The sequence below is a fragment of the Anomaloglossus baeobatrachus genome, chromosome 12 (genome assembly GCF_048569485.1).
Source record: "Anomaloglossus baeobatrachus isolate aAnoBae1 chromosome 12, aAnoBae1.hap1, whole genome shotgun sequence".
NCBI classification, from domain to species: domain Eukaryota; kingdom Metazoa; phylum Chordata; class Amphibia; order Anura; family Aromobatidae; genus Anomaloglossus; species Anomaloglossus baeobatrachus.
Genome location: NC_134364.1, coordinates 40785197 through 40806351, shown reverse-complemented (window position 1 = coordinate 40806351; position 21155 = coordinate 40785197). Strand labels below are relative to the sequence as shown.

Here is a 21155-nt window from a genome sequence, read left to right as displayed (position 1 = left end):
CAAGTGGCTGTTAGTGCACTTTGTGTATTTTTGATAGGAAAGTCCAAATTTTAGGATAGATCATCAATATCAGATTGGAAGGGGGTCTGGCACCCAGGATCCCCACTGATCAGATGTTATAACCCACCTTGTGAAAGGAGCTTCAACATCAGATTTTTAGTCCCCATTACTAACTTCGGGCTTGTAACAGAGAGTATTAGAGGAAGGGTCTTGCATCCGTGCCAAGGACTCTATGGATTCAGGAGGAGATTTATGCTTCTTTATTAACATGCACAGGTTGACTCGTTTCAGGAGTCACAGCTCCCTTCATCAGGACAACAGGCAAAAGGAACATCAAAATTTGAGATTTGACGTTCCTTTTGCCTGTCGTCCTGATGAAGGGAGCTGTGACTCCTGAAACGCGTCAACCTGTGCATGTTATTCAAGAAGCATTAATCTCCTTCTGAATCCATCAAGTCCTTGGCGCGGATCCTCTATTACTCTCTGTTATCTGCCGTCTCTTGGGGCTGCTGCCTGGACCCGGATTCCTATATGCCTGCATAGTGTTTGTGGCTGTCACAACCATTATAGGTGAGTGTGAGTCATTATTTCACCCCTTCCCCCACTGGGATAAGACCTTATTGAGCTTTTTCTTCCACAGTTCGTATTCATAACTTCGGGCTTGGTGACAGCTGTGATTTTGTTAACAAATCACAGCTGTCATTAACACCCTATATTGCCCCGATTAACAAATGCTCTAGGCAATTGGGATGAGCCGGACAGAAAGTCAGAATTAGCGCATCTAATGGATGTGCTAATTCTGGGGCAGCTGCAGGCTGCTATTTTTAGGTTACGGGGGTCCAATAGCCATGGTCTTCCCCAGTCAAAGAATACCAGCCTCCAGTTGTCCGGTTTTTTTTTTGTTTATTTTATAAAGTCCAGCCGGACTCGCCATACCCGAACACCTACAGGTTCGCCCATCTCTAGTCAGGAGACCTCCATAAACAGATTGTTGGAAGAGCCCGATGATAAAGGAGTCAAATTTTTAAGGGCTATGCGACTGTTAATAAATTGGTCACATTGTACTCTAACGTGATTTTGAATAGGAGTCAGTTGTGAGACACTGGTCTTTGCAAAATTCATAGAAGTTTTCTAGTATTTCTTGTGGTTTAAATACCTTCCTGGTTTCTGGCAAGATTTGCAGAACCAGGGATACTTACAGAAGTGTAGTTAAGAGTTCACCAGTTCCTTTTTATGGTTTTTCCTCATAGATTCTTATGTGAGAACACAAACAAGCATCGAAAGGGTCCAAGAAAAGAGAATCTAAAAAATCATAACAGAAGAAGTAGTCAGATCAACTCTCAAATACAGAGTGAAGGATAATTAGATTCTACACCTACATATTGCAAACATCAAGGATTCTTCCAGATGCAGAACAGGGTGTATACACAAGCACATTACACAGTGTGTAGCTTCTCATTGCAAAATAGCGGGCGAGCTCAGACTTGCAGACAAACTTAAGTGTAGCAATGTATAAGAAAATATACTGTATGATCTCAGACACCACCTAGGCTCTCACCAATCTGCACCAGAGAGCGTAATAACGGAGAAGGGGTTTTATGCCGCGCTATTCACCAGGCACAAGGACGAGAAGATATTCAATATTCCTTTATTGTAGCTTATGTCTACGCGTTTCAGGAGCTCTGCTCCCTTCATCAGGACATAAAGCACAAAAATAACATTAGAATCCTACTCCACACTGATGAGGGGCAATACCCCGAAACAGCTGTCTGTGGATGGATACCTGGCCTTGGAAATTTCCCTTGTCATATCTTTAAACTTGTCAAAGAGTTGGATATTGACTAAAAGGGCCATCAAGAAGTTTAAAGCTTATGGCACTGTGGCTAACCTCCCTAGATGTGGACGGAAAAGAAAAATTGACGAGAGATTTCAACGCAAGATTGTGTGGATGGTGGATAAAGAACCTCGACTAACATCCAAACAAGTTCAAGCTTCCCTGCAGTCCGAGGGTACAACAGTGTCAACCCGTACTATCCGTCGGTGTCTGAATGAAAAGGGACTGTATGGTAGGATACCCAGGAAGACCCCACTTCTTACCACGAGACATAAAAAAGCCAGGTTGTAGTTTGCCAAAACCTGAGAAAGCCTAAAACGTTTTGGAAGAATGTTCTCTGGTCAGATGAGACAAAAGTAGAGCTTTTTGGGAAAATGACATTTTTGTGTACTCACCGTAAAATGCCTTTCTTGGAGCCTTTCATTGGGGGACACAGACAGTGGGTATTATGGTATCTCCAGGGGAGGCGTGACACTAGATTGAAAAAGTGTTAGCTCCTCCCCCCACAGCATATACGCTAGCTAGGCAGGAAACTAGCTCAGTTTGGTGTAAAAGCAGTAGGAGAAGGACAACCAAAACCACAAGGGTGGGAGCTGTGTCCCCCAATGAAAGGCTCCAAGAAAGACATTTTACGGGGAGTACACAAAAATGTCATTTCCTTTCTCGCCTTTTCATTGGGGGACACAGACAGTGGGACGTCCCAAAGCAGTCCCTGGGTGGGAACTGAACTATTAACAGTGTATAACATCAGACTAAGAGCTGACTAACAACTGCAGTGAACACATATCAACACTGTCAAGAAACCGAGCAGTGGCCACTTATAAATGGGCCACTGCCGCCTGAAGGACTTGTCTTCCAAGAGCAGCATCCGTGGAGAAAAAACAATTGAGATGATCTCAATTGTTTTTTCTCCACGGCTTTATCGGGGCTGCAGCTGACCGCTTTCTTTACATTCAATTGTTTTGGCTTTCCCAGGAGTTGTGCCTGTCACAACCATAGCAGGTGAGTACCTGTCCTGTTTGTTATATCTCCATTTATCATCGGATAAGACCCTATGTGCGCTTTTTTCCACAGTTCTTTCTGAAGAGCAGCATCCGCGGAGGCATGCGTATGCACTCTGTAGAATTTTGTAAACGTGTGCACACTGGACCAGGTAGCGGCCTTGCAAAGTTGGGCCGCCGAAGCCTGATGGCGGATAGCCCAGGAAGCACCCACTGCTCGCGTAGAGTGGGCCCGCACAGATTGAGGGGGAACAGAACCTCGTGCTTTGTATGCCTCACAGATGGCAGTCCTGATCCATCGAGTAATCGTGGATTTAGAAGCCCGGTCGCCCTTTTTGTGTCCTTCTGAGAGGACGAAGAGGGCATCGAACTTGCGCAACGGCGCTGTTCTGGAGATGTAGATCCGCAGAGCCCTAACAAGATCTAGAGTGTGAAGGGCTTTTTCAAAAAAGTGGACCGGGGCTGGACAGAATGACGGCAACACAATGTCTTCGTTCAAGTGGAAAGAAGACACGACCTTCAGAAGAAAGGCGGGGGAAGGCCGAAGGACCACCTTATCGTGATGGAATATCAGGTAAGGTGAACGACAGGAAAGGGCCGCCAGTTCGGACACTCATCTGATAGAGGTAATGGCGACTAAAAAGGCAACCTTCCAAGAGAGACGTTGAAGAGAAATTTCTCTTAAAGGTTCAAAAGGAGGAAGCTGAAGAGCTCCGAGAACCAGATTCAGATCCCAGGGATCTAAGGGGTGGCGATAAGGAGGGACCAAATGCGCTACCCCTTGAAGAAAGGTACGGACCTGAGGGCGAGAAGCCAGCTGCTTCTGGAAAAAAATTGACAAGGCAGAAACTTGACCTTTAAGGGTATTGAGAGCTAGTCCCGAGTCCAGACCGTCTTGCAGAAAGGCAAGCACACCAGGGATTGAAAAACCAAGGGGCAACCGGTGATGACGGTCACACCAGGAAAGATAGGTCTTCCAGGTCCTGTGAGAAACTGGCGGAGGAGGGCTTCCGAGCATTAAGCATGGTATGAACTATCTTAGAAGAAGGACCTGACTTGGCTAGAATCAAGGATTCAAGCGCCACGCCGTCAAATGCAGCTGTGTTGTATTCTGGTGGAATATTGGACCTTGCAACAGAAGATCCGGGTGGTCGGGGAGACGCCACGGAGTGTCGCTGAGAAGTTGGAGAAGCTCTGGGTACCAGGCTCTCCTGGGCCAGTCCAGGGCCACGAGGATCACGGGAATTCCCTCCGCCTTGATTTTCTTGATTACTCTCGGAATGAGAGGAAACGGAGGGAAGATGTAGGGCAGGCGAAACTGCGACCACGGGAAGACTAGAGCGTCGGAGCCGAGCGCTAGCGGGTCTCTCGACCGGGATATGAAGGGATGTACCTTGGCGTCCATCCGAGACGCCATGAGGTCCACATCTGGGAGTCCCCAACGAAGAGTGATCTGATGGAACACTTCGTCGTGGAGGGACCCTTCCCCTGCCGCTAGACCCGGTCTGCTGAGAAAGTCTGCGGCCCAGTTGTCTACTCCCGGAATATGGACAGCTGAAATAATGGGAATGTGCACCTCTGCCCAAAGAAGAATCCTGGATACTTCTTTCATCACTGCCCTGCTGCGAGTTCCTCCCTGACGGTTGATGTAAGCCACAGCCGTGGCATTGTCTGACTGGATCCGAACAGGGAGACCCAATAGCAGGGGCTGAAAGTTCTGAAGGGCCAAAAATATGGCTCTGATCTCTAGAACGTTGATGTGAAGGGAGCGTTCGGAGGGAGACCAGCGTCCGTGAGCAGTGTGGTGGAGAAACACCGCTCCCCAGCCTATGAGGCTGGCATCTGTCGTGACTACTTGCCAGTGGACAGGACGGAAGGACTTCCCTTGAGATAGGGATGAGACTTGAGTCCACCAGACGAGGGAGTGGAGCGCAGTCCGAGATAAGCGGACTGACCGGTCTAGAGAAGCTGGATTCTTGTCCCAGAAGGATAAAAGATCCAGTTGTAGAGGGCGCAGATGGAATTGGGCAAAGGACACGGCTTCCATGACTGCCACCATCTTGCCTAACACTCTCATCCCATTCCGAAGGGATGTGTGACGGCGGGAGTGGAGGGATTGGGCGGCTCGGATGACGGAAGACCTCTTGTCTTCTGGAAGAAAAACCCGGGACTGAGCCGTGTCTATCAGCATACCTAAAAAGGTGATGCGCTGACGAGGGATGACTTCTTGAAGTTGATAAGCCACCCTAGCCTTGACAGCGTGTCTAAGCATATCTGCACGCTTTCTGAGCAAACTTGAGGAGAGCTCCCCTTGACAAGTAGGTCGTCCAAATAGGGAACGACCAGAACGCCTCTGGGGTGCAAAATGGACATGACGGCCGCCATGACCTTTGTGAAGACCCGAGGCGCAGTGGCCATTCCAAAGGGGAGGGCCCTGAATTGGTAATGACTGTGTCCTACGGCAAAACGAAGGAACCGTTGATGGGATACACATATGGGAATGTGTAAATAAGCATCTTGAACATCTATGGAGGCTAGGAATTCTTCCAGTTCCATGGCGGCTAGTACTGCTCTCAATGACTCCATTCGGATGGTCCGAATGCGTACGGATCTGTTCAATCTTTTGAGATCCAGGATAGGGCGGACAGAGCCATCTTTTTTGGGAACGACAAAAAGGTTTGAATAGAAACCTTTGCTGCGCTGTTCCATGGGCACTGGAATGATAACGTTTGCTTTTTGTAACGAGGCTATGGCCTGAAATAAGGCCTAGCTTTGTGTTTCAGACTTTGGGAGACGAGAACGCAGAAACCTGCTGGCCGGCAGGGAATGGAAATTGATCTTGTAACCTGAGGTGACGATTTCTCGAACCCAAGCATCGTGAGTGTGGTCTAGCCAGATATCCCGAAAAAGCAGAAGCCTCCCTCCAACAGGAGTCGGATCTGAGGGATACCTGGCGTCATGCTAGGCACTGTACGTGTTCCATATCTTTAGCCACAGGACTCTGCAGGCAAAAGCAGCATTGGCTGCCGTTAGGGTTGACAAACTAGCTGCATTTAGGGAGCCGTGAAGAAAATAATTAGAGGCTAGGGAGATCAAATCAAGGATCTCAAAAACCTCCGGAGGAATATTAGGAATATTACAAGAGCGAAGCATCCTGCATAGGTTCTTACTCCACACACCCACAGCTCTCACAACCCATGTCAAGGCAAACAGGGGGCGAAGAGAGGAGCCCGAAGCCTGGAAAATAGATTTGACCGCAGCATCAACTGCGCGGTCGGACGAGTCCTTGAGAGACGCGCTGTCTGAAACGGACATAACCGTGTGTTTAGCCAGCCTGGATACTGGCGGGTCCACAACGGGGGGTACTGACCAGGTCTTAACCATTTCAGATGGAAAAGGATAAGCGAATGAAGTGAAGAAGGGAATTTTGTTTACTTACCGTAAATTCCTTTTCTTCTAGCTCCAATTGGGAGACCCAGACAATTGGGTGTATAGCTTCTGCCTCCGGAGGCCACACAAAGTATTACACTTAAAAGTGTAAAGCCCCTCCCCTTCTGCCTATACACCCCACCGTGCATCACGGGCTCCTCAGTTTTGGTGCAAAAGCAGGAAGGAGGAACTTATAAATTGGTCTAAAGTAAATTCAATCCGAAGGAAGTTCGGAGAACTGAAAACCATTCAACATGAACAACATGTGTACCCAAAGAACAACAGCCCGAAGGGAACAGGGGCGGGTGCTGGGTCTCCCAATTGGAGCTAGAAGAAAAGGAATTTACGGTAAGTAAACAAAATTCCCTTCTTCTTTGTCGCTCCATTGGGAGACCCAGACAATTGGGACGTCCAAAAGCAGTCCCTGGGTGGGTAAAATAATACCTCGTAATAGAGCCGTAAAAACGGTCCCTTCCTACAGGTGGGCAACCGCCGCCTGAAGGACTCGCCTACCTAGGCTGGCATCTGCCGAAGCATAGGTATGCACCTGATAGTGTTTCGTGAAAGTGTGCAGGCTCGACCAGGTAGCCGCCTGACACACCTGCTGAACCGTAGCCTGGTGCCGCAAAGCCCAGGACGCACCCACGGCTCTGGTAGAATGGGCCTTCAGCCCTGAGGGAACCGGAAGCCCAGAAGAACGGTAGGCTTCGAGAATTGGTTCCTTGATCCACCGAGCCAGGGTTGACTTGGAAGCCTGTGACCCTTTACGCTGGCCAGCGACAAGGACAAAGAGTGCATCCGAGCGGCGCAGGGGCGCCGTACGAGAAATGTAGAGTCTGAGTGCTCTCACCAGATCTAACAAGTGCAAATCCTTTTCACATTGGTGAACTGGATGAGGACAAAAAGAAGGTAAAGAGATATCCTGATTGAGATGAAAGGGGGAAACCACCTTAGGGAGAAATTCCGGAACCGGCCGCAGAACCACCTTGTCCTGGTGAAACACCAGGAAAGGGGCTTTGCATGACAGCTACTAGGAAGACCACTTTCTGCGAAAGGCGTGAAAGAGAAATATCCTTCATTGGCTCGAACGGTGGTTTCTGAAGAGCCATCAGCACCCTGTTCAGATCCCAGGGTTCTAACGGACGCTTGTAAGGAGGGACTATGTGACAAACCCCCTGCAGGAACGTGCGTACCTGTGGAAGTCTGGCTAGGCGCTTCTGAAAAAACACAGAGAGCGCTGAGACTTGTCCCTTAAGGGAGCCGAGCGACAAACCCTTTTCCAATCCGGATTGAAGGAAGGACAGAAAAGTGGGCAAGGCAAATGGCCAGGGAGTAAAACCCTGATCAGAGCACCAGGATAAGAATATCCTCCACGTCCTGTGGTAGATCTTGGCGGACGTTGGTTTCCTGGCCTGTCTCATAGTGGCAATGACCTCTTGAGATAACCCTGAAGACGCTAGGATCCAGGACTCAATGGCCACACAGTCAGGTTGAGGGCCGCAGAATTCAGATGGAAAAACGGCCCTTGAGACAGCAAGTCTGGTCGGTCTGGTAGTGCCCACGGTTGGCCCACCGTGAGATGCCACAGATCCGGGTACCACGACCTCCTCGGCCAGTCTGGAGCGACGAGGATGGCGCGGCGGCAGTCGGACCTGATCTTGCGTAACACTCTGGGCAGCAGTGCCAGAGGAGGAAACACATAAGGCAGTTGAAACTGCGACCAATCCTGAACTAATGCGTCCGCCGCCAGAGCTCTGTGATCTTGAGACCGTGCCATGAATGCCGGGACCTTGTTGTTGTGCCGTGACGCCATTAGGTCGACGTCCGGCATCCCCCAGCGGCAACAGATCTCTTGAAACACGTCCGGGTGAAGGGACCATTCCCCTGCGTCCATGCCCTGGCGACTGAGAAAGTCTGCTTCCCAGTTTTCTACGCCCGGGATGTGAACTGCGGATATGGTGGAGGCTGTGGCTTCCACCCACAGCAGAATCCGCCGGACTTCCTGGAAGGCTTGCCGACTGCGTGTTCCGCCTTGGTGGTTGATGTATGCCACCGCGGTGGAGTTGTCCGACTGAATTCGGATCTGCTTGCCTTCCAGCCACGGCTGGAACGCCTTTAGGGCAAGATACACTGCCCTTATCTCCAGAACATTGATCTGAAGGGAGGACTCCGGCTGAGTCCAGGTACCCTGAGCCCTGTGGTGGAGAAAGACCGCTCCCCACCCTGACAGACTCGCGTCCGTCGTGACCACCGCCCAGGATGGGGGTAGGAAGGATTTCCCCTTCGACAATGAAGTGGGAAGAAGCCACCACCGAAGGGAGGCTTTGGCTGCCTGAGAAAGGGAGACGTTCCTGTCGAGGGACGTCGACCTCCTGTCCCATTTGCGGAGAATGTCCCATTGAAGTGGACGCAGATGAAACTGCGCAAAAGGAACTGCCTCCATTGCTGCCACCATCTTCCCTAGGAAGTGCATGAGGCGCCTCAAGGGGTGTGACTGGCCTTGAAGGAGAGATTGCACCCCTGTCTGTAGTGAACGCTGTTTGTCCAGCGGAAGTTTCACTATCGCTGAGAGAGTATGAAACTCCATGCCAAGATATGTCAGTGATTGGGCCGGTGTCAGATTTGACTTTGGGAAATTGATGATCCACCCGAATCTCTGGAGAGTCTCCAGAGCAATGTCCAGGCTGTGTTGGCATGCCACTCGAGAGGGTGCCTTGACAAGCAGATCGTCTAAGTAAGGGATCACCGAGTGTCCCTGAGAGTGTAGGACTGCTACCACTGTTGCCATGACCTTGGTGAAAACCCTTGGGGCTGTCGCCAGGCCGAAAGGCAGTGCCACGAACTGAAAGTGTTCGTCCCCTATGGCGAAACGCAGGAAGCGCTGATGCTCTGGTGCAATCGGTACGTGGAGATAAGCATCTTTGATGTCGATTGATGCTAGGAAATCTCCTTGGGACATTTAGGCGATGACGGAGCGGAGCGATTCCATGCGGAACCGCCTGGTTTTTACGTGTTTGTTGAGCAGTTTTAGGTCCAGAACAGGACGGAAAGATCCGTCCTTTTTTGGCACCACAAACAAGTTGGAGTAAAAACCGTGACCCTGTTGCTGAAGAGGAACAGGGATCACCACTCCTTCTGCTTTCAGAGTGCTCACCGCCTGAAGAAGAGCATCGGCTCGTTCGGGGGGCGGAGATGTTCTGAAGAAACGAGTCGGAGGACGAGAGTTGAACTCTATCCTGTAACCGTGAGACAGAATGTCTCTCACCCAACGGTCTTGTACCTGTGGTAGCCAGGCGTCGCAAAAGCGGGAGAGCCTGCCACCGACCGAGGATGCGGTATGAAGAGGCCGCTTTGGGAGCGGTTCCTCCGGCGGTCTTTTTAGGACGTGACTTAGACCGCCATGAATCGGAGTTCCTCTGATCCTTCTGTGGCCTGTTGGACGAGGAGAATTGAGACCTGCCCGCGGGCCGAAAGGACCGAAACCTCGATTTCCGTTGTTGAGGTCTGTTTGGTTTGGACTGGGGTAAGGATGAGTCCTTTCCCTTGGATTGTTTAATGATTTCATCCAATCGCTCACCAAACAGGCGGTCGCCAGAAAGTGGCAAACCGGTTAAAAACTTTTTGGAAGCAGAGTCTGCCTTCCATTCACGGAGCCACAAGGCCCTGCGGACTGCCACCGAATTGGCGGATGCTACCGCCGTACGGCTCGCAGAGTCCAGGACAGCATTAATGGCGTAGGACGCAAACGCCGACGCCTGAGTGGTTAAGGACACCACCTGCGGAGCAGAGACATGTGCGACCGTATTAATCTGCGAGTGACAAGCTGAGATAGCTTGGGGCACCCATACGGCTGCGAATGCCGGAGCAAAGGACGCGCCGATAGCTTCATAGATGGATTTCAACCAGAGCTCCATCTGTCTGTCAGTGGCATCTTTGAGTGAAGCCCCATCATCCACTGCAACTATGGATCTGGCCGCCAGTCTGGAGACTGGAGGATCCACCTTGGGACACTGAGCCCAACCCTTGACAACGTCAGGGGGGAAGGGATAACGTGTGTCCTTAAAGGGAACCTGTCATGAGAAATGTCCCCTAAAACCTCACAGATTCCCCCTCTGCAGCTCCTGGGCTGCATTCTATAAAGGTCCCTGTTATGATTGTGGCCACTTTCTGACCTAAAAAAAGTGTTTATAAAGTTGTACCTTTTTTGATTCTGATTCTGTAAATACGTCCCGGGGGCGGGCTGCCTGATGGCCGTTAGTCTGCCCCCTGGTCCTGTATGCCGCCCCCCTCGCTGATTACAATAATGCTGGACGCCGCCCCCTGCTACATCCATCGCCGCGCATGCCCAGTGCCCATCTGTCGGGGATGAGCACTGTGCCTAGCGTCACCGCTGGTGACGTGCACGCAGGGTTAAGATTATGGGCGGTGCTGTGATGTTTATTCCTAAGCAACCGCCCATAATCGCGGGGCCGCGCTTGCCCCCTCGGCCTGCTTCGTTCTGCGCAAGCGCGCTGCTGCTGACCCCCACGTCACCTCCTTCCCATCTTGCCCCGAGGCAGGAAATAGATGGGAGGAGCGGTGACTACACCGATCAGGAGGAGACGCGGAGATCAGATTACCAGCAGCGCGCTTGCGCAGAACGAAGCAGGCCGATAAACATCACAGCACCGCCCATAATCTTAACCCTGCGTGCACGTCACCAGCGGTGACGCTAGGCACAGTGCTCATCCCCGACAGATGGGCACTGGGCATGCGCGGCGATGGATGTAGCAGGGGGCGGCGTCCAGCATTATTGTAATCAGCGAGGGGGGCGGCATACAGGACCAGGGGGCAGACTAACGGCCATCAGGCAGCCCGCCCCCGGGACGTATTTACAGAATCAGAAGCAAAAAAGGTACAACTTTATAAACACTTTTTTTAGGTCAGAAAGTGGCCACAATCATAACAGGGACCTTTATAGAATGCAGCCCAGGAGCTGCAGAGGGGGAATCTGTGAGGTTTTAGGGGACATTTCTCATGACAGGTTCCCTTTAAGGCGCTTAGAAAAGCGCTTATGTGGACAAGCTCGGTGTTTCTGTACTGCCTCTCTGAAGTCGGAGTGATCCAGAAACGTACTCATTGTACGTTTGGGAAACCTAAAACGGAATTTCTCCTGCTGAGAAGCTGACTCCTCAATTGGAGGAGCTGGGGGAGAAAGATCCAACACCTGATTGATGGACGCTATAAGGTCATTCACTATGGCGTCTCCTTCAGGTGTATCTAGGTTGAGAGCGACCTCAGGATCAGAATCCTGATCTGCCACCTCCGCTTCATCTAGAGAGTCCTCCTGCTGAGACCCTGAGCAGTGTGATGAGGTCGAGGGAAGCTCCCAGCGAGCCCGCTTAGGCGGTCTGGGACTGCGGTCCGTGTCGGAGACCTCACCTTGGGACCTATGAGTCACCCCAGGAGCACTTTGCTGCTCCAACCGAGGGGGGCCTGGGGTCAATGACTCCACAATGGCCGGGGCCTGTGTTACCAGTCTGGACTGCAAAGCTTCTAGTATTTTAGCAGACCATTTATCCATAGACTCAGAAAGTTTGTCAGTGAATACTGCAAACTCCGTCCCTGTCACCTGGACAGTGGTAGCAGGTGGTTCCACCTGGGCCACCAGTGGCAGAGGCTCTGGCTGAGTAAGTGCCGCAGTGGCCGAGCATTGCACACAATGAGGGTAGGTGGAACCTGCCGGTAGCATAGCCGCACATGAGGTACAGGTTGCAAAGTAAGCCTGTGCTTTGGCACCCTTGCTTTTTGCGGACGACATGCTGTTGTCTCCTCAGAGTACAATCCGGGAGGGTATATAGCCAAAAACCAACAGTGCGACCGTACAGAGTATATGTATAGCAAATGAGCATATATATATATACACTTCGGCACCCAGGGGGGCCAGCACCTAGTAACAGGTGCGGCTTACCGACCGCCCAAAGCGGTTGTGTGACCACCAGATTCCCTGCCTGGGCCTCCCAGAGCCGTGTTGTCTCTCCTCTCCAGCTTCAGAAGTGCTGACAGGAATGGCTGCCGGCGTTCTGTGAGGAGGAGGGGGCCGTGGGCGTGCCCTAGAAAGTGCGGGAATCTGGTGCCCCACTGTGCTCAGTGAGGGGGGAGGAGGATACAAAGTATGCTCCAGCCCTCAGCGCTGACGTCCAGTGCAGCGTCCTTCCCTTCCCCTGACTGGCAGGCCGGGGGGCGGGAGTATGTGGTACTAGGCCGCAGAAGCCGGGGACTAAAGTTATAAGCGCGGCCGGCAAACAAGCACGGTCAGCGCGGTAGTCCTGGCGTACTAACACACCCAGCAGTGCTGCAGCGTGTATAACACAAGCGCTCCATGCGCCGTCCCCAAGGGGACACAGAGTACCTCACAGTAGCAGGGCCTTGTCCCTGACGATACCCGGCTCCTGTCCAGCAGATTCCCCAGGGGCTGCGGAGGGAGCACGGTCCCAGTGTCTGGAGACCGATTAGGATCCCACTTCACCCATAGCCCTTAAGGGATGGGGAAGGAAAAACAGCATGTGGCTCCTGCCTATGTACCCGCAATGGGTACCTCAACCTTAACAACACCGCCGACCAGAGTGGGGTGAGAAGGGAGCATGCTGGGGGCCCTGTTATGGGCCCTCTTTTCTTCCATCCGATAAAGTCAGCAGCTGCTGCTGACTAAATTGTGGAGCTATGAGTGGATGTCTGCCTCCTTCGCACAAAGCATAAAAACTGAGGAGCCCGTGATGCACGGGGGGGTGTATAGGCAGAAGGGGAGGGGCTTTACACTTTTAAGTGTAATACTTTGTGTGGCCTCCGGAGGCAGAAGCTATACACCCAATTGTCTGGGTCTCCCAATGGAGCGACAAAGAAAGGTTTTTTATTAAACCTTCTATCAGGGTGATCCCACCGTTTTGACACGATTTGACGAAAAACCGGATCCTGGGCAAAGGACTTAGGAGGCTTCTTGGCCTGCTTCATTGCCCACTGAGAAGTCGGGTCCGGAGGCTGATCAGAAATCGATAAAGAGTGATTGACAGTCGAAATTAGTGTGTCTTCTATATGCCTAGACTTGGAAGGGACATCTGAATCAGAGTTAGAGTCTTGAGAATCGTGACTACTAAAAGTCACAGAGCCCAGGTCAGACTGACCATCGTCCAAGTCGGAAGAGGCGTAGAGGTCGCAATGCCGCCTCTTGGAAGATGCCTTTTTACGTTCTGGGGAAGAAGGGCCAGACTAAGGAGGCGGGCTCCTCTGAGGGAGCTGAGCCGGGGGAAGGCTGCCTGAGGTTTGGGATATCTGAGTGACAAGGTCATTATCCTTTTAGACATTAGAAGAGCCCATGCAGGAAGAACGTCATCAGACGGGGGTGCTGCCTGGCCGGTGGCCGGGGCAGAATCCAAAACCTGCGCGGCCTCCTGGTCCGGCAACTGGGTCTGTTGTGATACGGTAGTAGGGGCATCGCAGCCCCGGCATAATGGATAGCTTCGGCCATTAGAAAACGAGCGTCCACAGGTGGTACAAGCATAGTACAGGTCCGTAGAGGACGCCTGGGAATCTTTATCACCCTTGCAGTTACGCATGTCAGCCCTATATAGGGATATGCCGCTGTTAGTATGAGTGAGGAGCCACTAGCAGTATTATAAAAGTGACTGCTATGCACAGCCAATATATACCGATAGCAAAATGGCATATACTGTCAAACAGTCAGCATATACATGCAGGCAGAGCCAGTATATACCGCTAATAGCTGATATACACCGCTAGCCAGCAGGCACACACCGCTAGAGAGACAGCGATATACCGCTGAGCAGAGCGGTATATAGTGCTGCGGAAGTGCAGAGCCAAGGAGGCGATCTCACCCGAGTCTGCTCCCCACGTGGAAAATGGCATCCAGTGTTCCTGGCAGCATGGAGGAAAGAGACGGCCCCCAGAGACTGATTGGTCTCAGGGCTGGGACTAAGCGTGACGGCCAATCGGAAAGGAGCTGCTCCTGAGTGAGGGAGCGGCTTCCAGAGCAGTGAGAGGGGGTGTTGCTAGAATGCAGGCCGAAGCCGGGGGGCTAAATTAATAATGCTCCCCGGGATCACGGCCTGCATCGGCCCACCGGCGCCTTTCCAGGCGGCGGTTTGGATGCAGGGGACAGATGACTTGTCGTCTCCCTACCTGCTCCTGGCTCCGTCTGAAGACGCGTCAGTGATGGATGCGGGGATCTCAGGGACGCATCTTCGGCTCAAGGCTGAAGCAGGTCCTCGGCTCTGCTTAGCCCTATGGAGCTACCTTGGTGTGAGGTTCTTCCAGGGAGCCTGGAGGGGTACGCAGACCTGACCACTTGGGCGCGAGGGAAGACTGACGGCTTGTGCACGCCAGGTTTCCTCTGCCCGTACACGGGGGGAACGGGGGTGGCAGGGCACCCTGGTATTGCCCCATATCAAAAATAGAATGAATAGAAACAAAATAAAAAGTAAAAATAAAAACAAAATAAGCTGGCCTAAGGCACTTGTAGAGCTCAGGACAGACATGTCAGTCTCCCTGCTGACACTAGAAAAAACGGAGCTAGTTTCCTGCCTAGCTAGGGTATATGCTGTGGGACGAGGAGCTAACACTTTTTCAATCTAGTGTCACGCCTCCCCTGGAGACACCATAATACCCACTGTCTGTGTCCCCCAATGAAAAGGCGAGAAAAAAAAGCAGTCAACAGAGTTTACAGGAAAAAAAAAAAAAGAGGCATTCAAAGAAAAGAACACGGTCCCTACAGTCAAACAAGGCGGAGGTTCCCTGATGTTTTGGGGTTGCTTTGCTGCCTCTGGACTGCTTGACCGTGTGCATGGCATTATGCAGTCTGAAGACTACCAACAAATTTTGCAGCATAATGTAGGGCCCAGTGTGAGAAAGCTGGGTCTTCCTCAGAGGTCATGGGTCTTCCAGCAGGACAATGGCCCAAAACACACTTCAAAAAGCACTAGAAAATGGTTTGAGAGAAAGCACTGGAGACTACTAAAGTGGCCAGCAATGAGTCCAGACCTGAACCCCATAGAACACCCATGGAGAGATCTCAAAATGGCAGTTTGGAGAAGGCCCCCTTCACATCTCAGGGACCTGGAGCAGTTTGCCAAAGAAGAATGGTCTAAAATTCCAGCAGAGCATTGTAAGGAACTCATTGATGGTTACCGGAAGCGGTTGTTCGCAGTTATTTTGGCTAAAGGTTGTGCAACCAAGTATTAGGCTAAGGGTGCCTATACTTTTGTCTGGCCCATTTTTGGAGTTTTGTGTGAAATGATCAATGATTTTATTTGTTTCATTCTCTTTTGTGTTTTTTCATTGCAAGCAAAATAAATGAAGATAATAAATAGCAAAGAATTTATTTTCAAGAAGAAACTGACTATTATCTGACAGAATTGCAGGGGTGTCAATACTTTTGGCCAGCACTGTATGTGCTAGTTTTTATACATACCAGAATTACGGACATATGCAGACCCATTATAATCAATGGGTCTGCGCACACATCAGTGATTTTTCATTGACTGTGTCTCCGTGCGGCGTACACGCGTGTCCGTGATTACCGCACAGAGACAAGTCCGTTTTTTTTCTGGCATCACTGATGTCCCACGGACCACACACGTACCAGAAAAACACGGACATTGGAAATAAAAAGCCTTTTAAGCTCACCTTCTCCAGCGACGCTGTGTTCGGCAGCTGCTCTCTGCAGCTTCCTGGCCGGCTACTTACTAGTATGCATATTCAGTTATGCAGCCACAGCCGACCCGGAAGTAGCTGCAGAGGTGAGAGAAACAGCAACCGGGTGCAGCAGAGCTAAAGAGTTCAGCACCACTCCTGGTGCAATCACGGACCATAGATTGCCCATGGACAACCCACGTGTGCCGTGAATCACAGCACATGGAGGGACATATGCGTTTTTAACACGTCAGTGAAAAGAGTCTGTGTTTTTCACTGACGTGTGAAAAAGGCCTTATACTCAGCCTCCAGGGTCGCTTCGGTCACATAGCACCATCTTATAACTAACTTCTGACTTTCCGGAAGTCAGAAGTTACATCACAAGTGCTGAATCTGAGGGGCCAGGATGAGGCTTTCACAGACTTGTATTGAAAAGTGACTTTCGGCGCACTCCATGAAATACTTGACCGGGGGCGGAGGACTTGGATTTAAAGCATCACTCTAACATTGAATTTTTTTAAATAAAAACAAAAAAAAAACAAAACAATGGAGTGGTGCTTTAATAAGAGTAATGTAGTTGTGTACAAACACAAAACGCAGGCTATATACAGAGTCTCCCAGACAGGTGACAAAGTCCACAATTACAGGCACTCCCTGGATATTCAGCACTCGGCCATGAGCTCATGTGCCCATACAGCAGAAGTGGGCAATTAATTTTCCCAAGGGGGCACATGCGTGACCATGACTTTTGTGGACGCCGAACCAATAGGTTAATTCTCCTCAATATTAACATCACATTATTATTTATGATTTTATGTTAATACTAATTGTATCACATGAGATTGAGCAAAATGAAGGGGGTTGTCCACTATTTTAACATTGAAGGGCTAGCCTTAGGAAAGGTCATCAACGTCTGATTGGCCGTGGTCTGACACCCGGCACCCCCACATATCAGCTGTTCTCAGCGCTGCTGGCAGGCACACGGAAATGTCTTCTGATGGCGGCTGGAAATCTGGGATCAGAAGGTCACAGCATATTGTTAATTGCAGATGCACTTTAGTGCCCGCTCGTCATTTTCCCTGAGTTGGAGTGTTATTTAATTCCATCTGGTGCTGAAGGGGTTAATGGTCTTTTCTATCCTGCAGTGATCTAACAGGAAGTTGTGACCTCAGCTGCAGCCACTCTCTTCTGCTATAAATATCCACTCCTCATTCCTGCCTATGCTGTTCACTTTAAAGAAAACTGTCTCTGGAGAAGCTGAGGTGTTCCTTTTGTTGCAGCTAAGGCTAGTTTCACGCTTGCGTTGGACGAAATCCGCTGGGTCCGTTGCTGCGTCGTTTTGACGCATCCGTTATTTTTGTGGTGTCAACGGATGCAACGGATCCGTTATTTCACAGTAATCAGTTAGCTGATTCCTGTGAAATAACGGACCGTTGCATCAGTTTGGCGTCCGTCTAACGGAATTCGTCGGCTCTTTCTTTTTTCATTTACTTTCCTTCTGGGCATGCTCAGTAGAAATTAGCGGAATCCATCAGCGGATTCCGTTAAGCACTTAGGAACGGAATCCGCTACCATAGGGAACCATTATAAATTTTAACGGAACAAACGGAATCCGTTGGTTGGCGTCATTTTGACGCAAGCATTTAACGTTACATTCTGCGTTGCTTCCGCTCGGTGGAAGCAATGGAGCGTCGGCCAATGGAAGCAACGCAGGTACTTTTGGCACAATCCGCCATCAATGCAAGTCTATGGGAAACAGCGGAATCCGTTAACGGATTCCGCTGTTTCCCAAGACAGCGGATTGCGCCAAAAAAAAAAAACGCAAGTGTGAAAGTACCTGAAGTTTCTGCTGGAAAAGCTGTGCAGTGTTATTTGTTGTGTCTTTCCCCACTTGTTTGTAAACCAGGGGAGGACCTGTCTAGGGGCTTTAGGGAGTGCAGGGATCAGCCTCAGGTGAGTGTTAGGCGGTGACCCTGCTCCCCTCTCCCTAGCACCAGGGCGTTCTGTTATATTGCTACCCTGGTGTTCCCTCTGTGTTACACAGTTCACCGGGAGTCCTCTCGTAACTGACGTGACACCTGCAGTCACATTGTGACAAGTGGGCATCGTGCAGCCCGTGGGGCATCGTGCAGCCCGTGGGGCATCGTGCAGCCCGTGGGGCATCGTGCAGCCCGTGGGCCACTGTTTCAGTCCTTCAGCTGTCTTGATCCCAGGTCTGCTTTAGAGGGACTGAAAGCAATAATCCATATTTCCAGTGCAAACCTCTTCCTACAAGGACCGTCTGTCACCCACAAAGAAGGTAGTGATGCGACTGTACAGCTAATACACCATGCAGACGACCTGCGCTCATACTCCACTCCTTCCTGCGCAAGTATCTGTAAAGAGACAACAAGGGTTTTCTATCTACACACCCCAGGAGGGGCTGCGGCAGATGTTGTATGGGCGCTCCGACAGGAACTAAAGGGGTTCCTCAGCTGCAGCTTGTTAAACTGAGTCGTACCCACCCTCCCTCGGTCCAACGCTAATTCTCCACCACTGCTCAGTGTCTGTTATCATCTGCAGCACTGACATCACATTAACATTGCTGCAGCCAATAGCAGACACCGGGGGACGAGGTGGAGAATCAAAGCTGGACCTGGGGAGGGTGAGCTTGGGAAAAGGAGATATCCGAAACCAGAAAAGAATGTAAAGCCATTGCAGCACAGGATTGTATCGGATTCTTTCTGTGAGGTAAAACATTTTCCTGTCTGATTTTTAAGCCATGTTTTGAAAGAATCAATCAAAGCCACACATTCAAGTCTCTAGGTCTGTGTAAAGCTCACAGTTCACTGACTACGTCCTAGTTACATCCAAATGACATCGAGCTCCTGCCCGATGGCTGGCGGCCCCTGGGAGCCCCTACACATGCTGTGTTCCCCTGTATGTTCACCCCCTAATGGCCCTAGACCCCCTCACAGCATGTGCCCCTGGTTAATGTTCACAATCCCCGCCCCCTTTCCTCCCACATGCTGATGGCGCTGGTCCACCCCCCCACCCACCGCGAGCCCCTAGCGGACAGCCCCAGACCCCCTCACAGCATGTGCCCCTGGTTAATGTTCACAATCCCCGCCCCCTTTCCTCCCACATGCTGATGGCGCTGGTCCACCCCCCCACCCACCGCGAGCCCCTAGCGGACAGCCCCAGACCCCCTCACAGCATGTGCCCCTGGTTAATGGCCACAATTCCCCCCCTTTCCTCCAACATGCTGATGGCGCTGGTCCCCCCACACACACTGTGCCCCTGGCCCCCCCACACACACTGTGCCCCTGGCCCCCCCACACACACTGTGCCCCTGGCTGAATGCCCTGTTCCCCCCACACACACTGTGCCCCTGGCTGAATGCCCTGTTCCCCCCACACACACACTGTGCCCCTGGCTGAATGCCCTGTTCCCCCCACACACACACTGTGCCCCTGGCTGAATGCCCTGTTCCCCCCACACACACTGTGCCCCTGGCCCCCCCCACACACACTGTGCCCCTGGCTGAATGCCCTGTTCCCCCCACACACACTGTGCCCCTGGCCCCCCCACACACACCGTGCCCCTGGCTGAATGCCCTGTTCCCCCCACACACACTGTGCCCCTGGCCCCCCCCACACACACTGTGCCCCTGGCTGAATGCCCTGTTCCCCCCACACACACTGTGCCCCTGGCCCCCCCCACACACACTGTGCCCCTGGCTGAATGCCCTGTTCCCCCCACACACACTGTGCCCCTGGCCCCCCCACACACACCGTGCCCCTGGCTGAATGCCCTGTTCCCCCCACACACACCGGAGCCCCTGGCTGACTGCCTTGGTCCTCCCCACCCTCGCTCCCCGTTCATGTGAAAGAGAGGCCTTCCTACTACATATGTGATCAGACAATACTAGCTCTGACAGACCAGTACACAACATATAGAATGTGACCCAGTGCACCATGTAACTACAGCATTGCCAGAGCCGGCAGCCCTAGTACACACTGTGCCGGCAGCTCTCCCTACAGACACATGGGTCTCTCCTATCAGCCTGCACTGCTGGGAGTTGTCAGACACTAGTCACACTGTAGTCAGCAGTAGCCATACCGGGGCCGGCAGCACCTGGCTCATACGATGCCGGCACAGGGCAGACAGGGAGCTTGTTATTATAAGGGACACTACAAGGAGGAGCCGCCGTTTCCGGTGGACGTTGCAGGGACAATAAGGGAATGTCAGTAACAGGCAGGAAGGCGCCATGTGAGCTGCTCACACCGTTACCGGCCAGGCCGCGCACTCACCTCCCGCGGGCTCCGCTCACCCCACTGCCCGGTTATTACTTCCCTTTAACAGCCGTACGGATCTGCAATCAGGTGTCTCACAGAGCCGCACACACATCCGGGTCATGCCCTCACGTACGAGCGTCCACGTCCGAGCCGCGGCGCCATCTTGTGATGGGAAGCTGCGCTGATTGCACCCCAGGACTGCACCACCTTGTGTGCACCGTGCAGCCTGGTGATGGAGTACAGCAGCCATTGTCCTGGAGGCTGCTGCCGCATGTAAGGCTTTGTTCACATTGTGGTGTTTTTTTGATGCGTTTTTGAGCAGATACTCTAAAAACCACGAGGAGAGCAAAAGCACATGTTTTGATTGGAGAATTTTTGTTCCACTCAGTGTGTGCATAACCCCTGAGACTATATTCACAGAGGTTTTCTTTTTCGCTCCTAATTGGGAGACCCAGACAGTGGGTGTATAGCTACTGCCCTCTGGAGGCCGCACAAAGAACTACACTTAAAAGTGTAAGGCCCCTCCCCTTCTGGCTATACACCCTCCCGTAGGAGTACGGATTCCTCAGTTTTAGCTTTGTGCGCAGGAGGTCAGACACGCACGCATAGCTCCATTGTTTTTAGTCAGCAGCAGCTGCTGACTATGTCGGATGGAAGAAAAGAGGGCCCATACAGGGCTCCCAGCATGCTCCCTTCTCACCCCACTGTATGTCGGAGGTGTTTGTAAGGTTGAGGTACCCATTGCGGGTACGGCGGCAGGAGCCCACATGCTGATTCCTTCCCCATCCCTTTTTACAGGGCTCTGGGTGAAGTGGGATTTACTGGTCTCCAGGCACTGAGACCGTGCTCCATCTACAGCCCCTGGAGAAGATGCTGGATGGAGCGGAGTACATCAGGGACATGGCCCTGCTTCCTCAAGGTACTCTGTGT

The 21155-nt window shown here is 51.7% G+C and overlaps 1 protein-coding gene across 1 annotated transcript in view; it reads right to left on the bottom strand.

Annotated features, from left to right (window-relative positions):
- Positions 1-20330, bottom strand: part of PSEN1 (presenilin 1) — a 126189-nt gene extending 105859 nt beyond the window's left edge. The window contains exons 1-2 of the mRNA XM_075330797.1: positions 20241-20330; positions 1200-1302 (exon numbers count right to left, since the gene is read on the bottom strand). The gene's annotated coding sequence lies outside the window, so the exon portion shown is untranslated. The remainder of the gene's footprint in view (positions 1-1199; positions 1303-20240) is intronic.
- Positions 20331-21155: the final 825 nt, after the last annotated feature.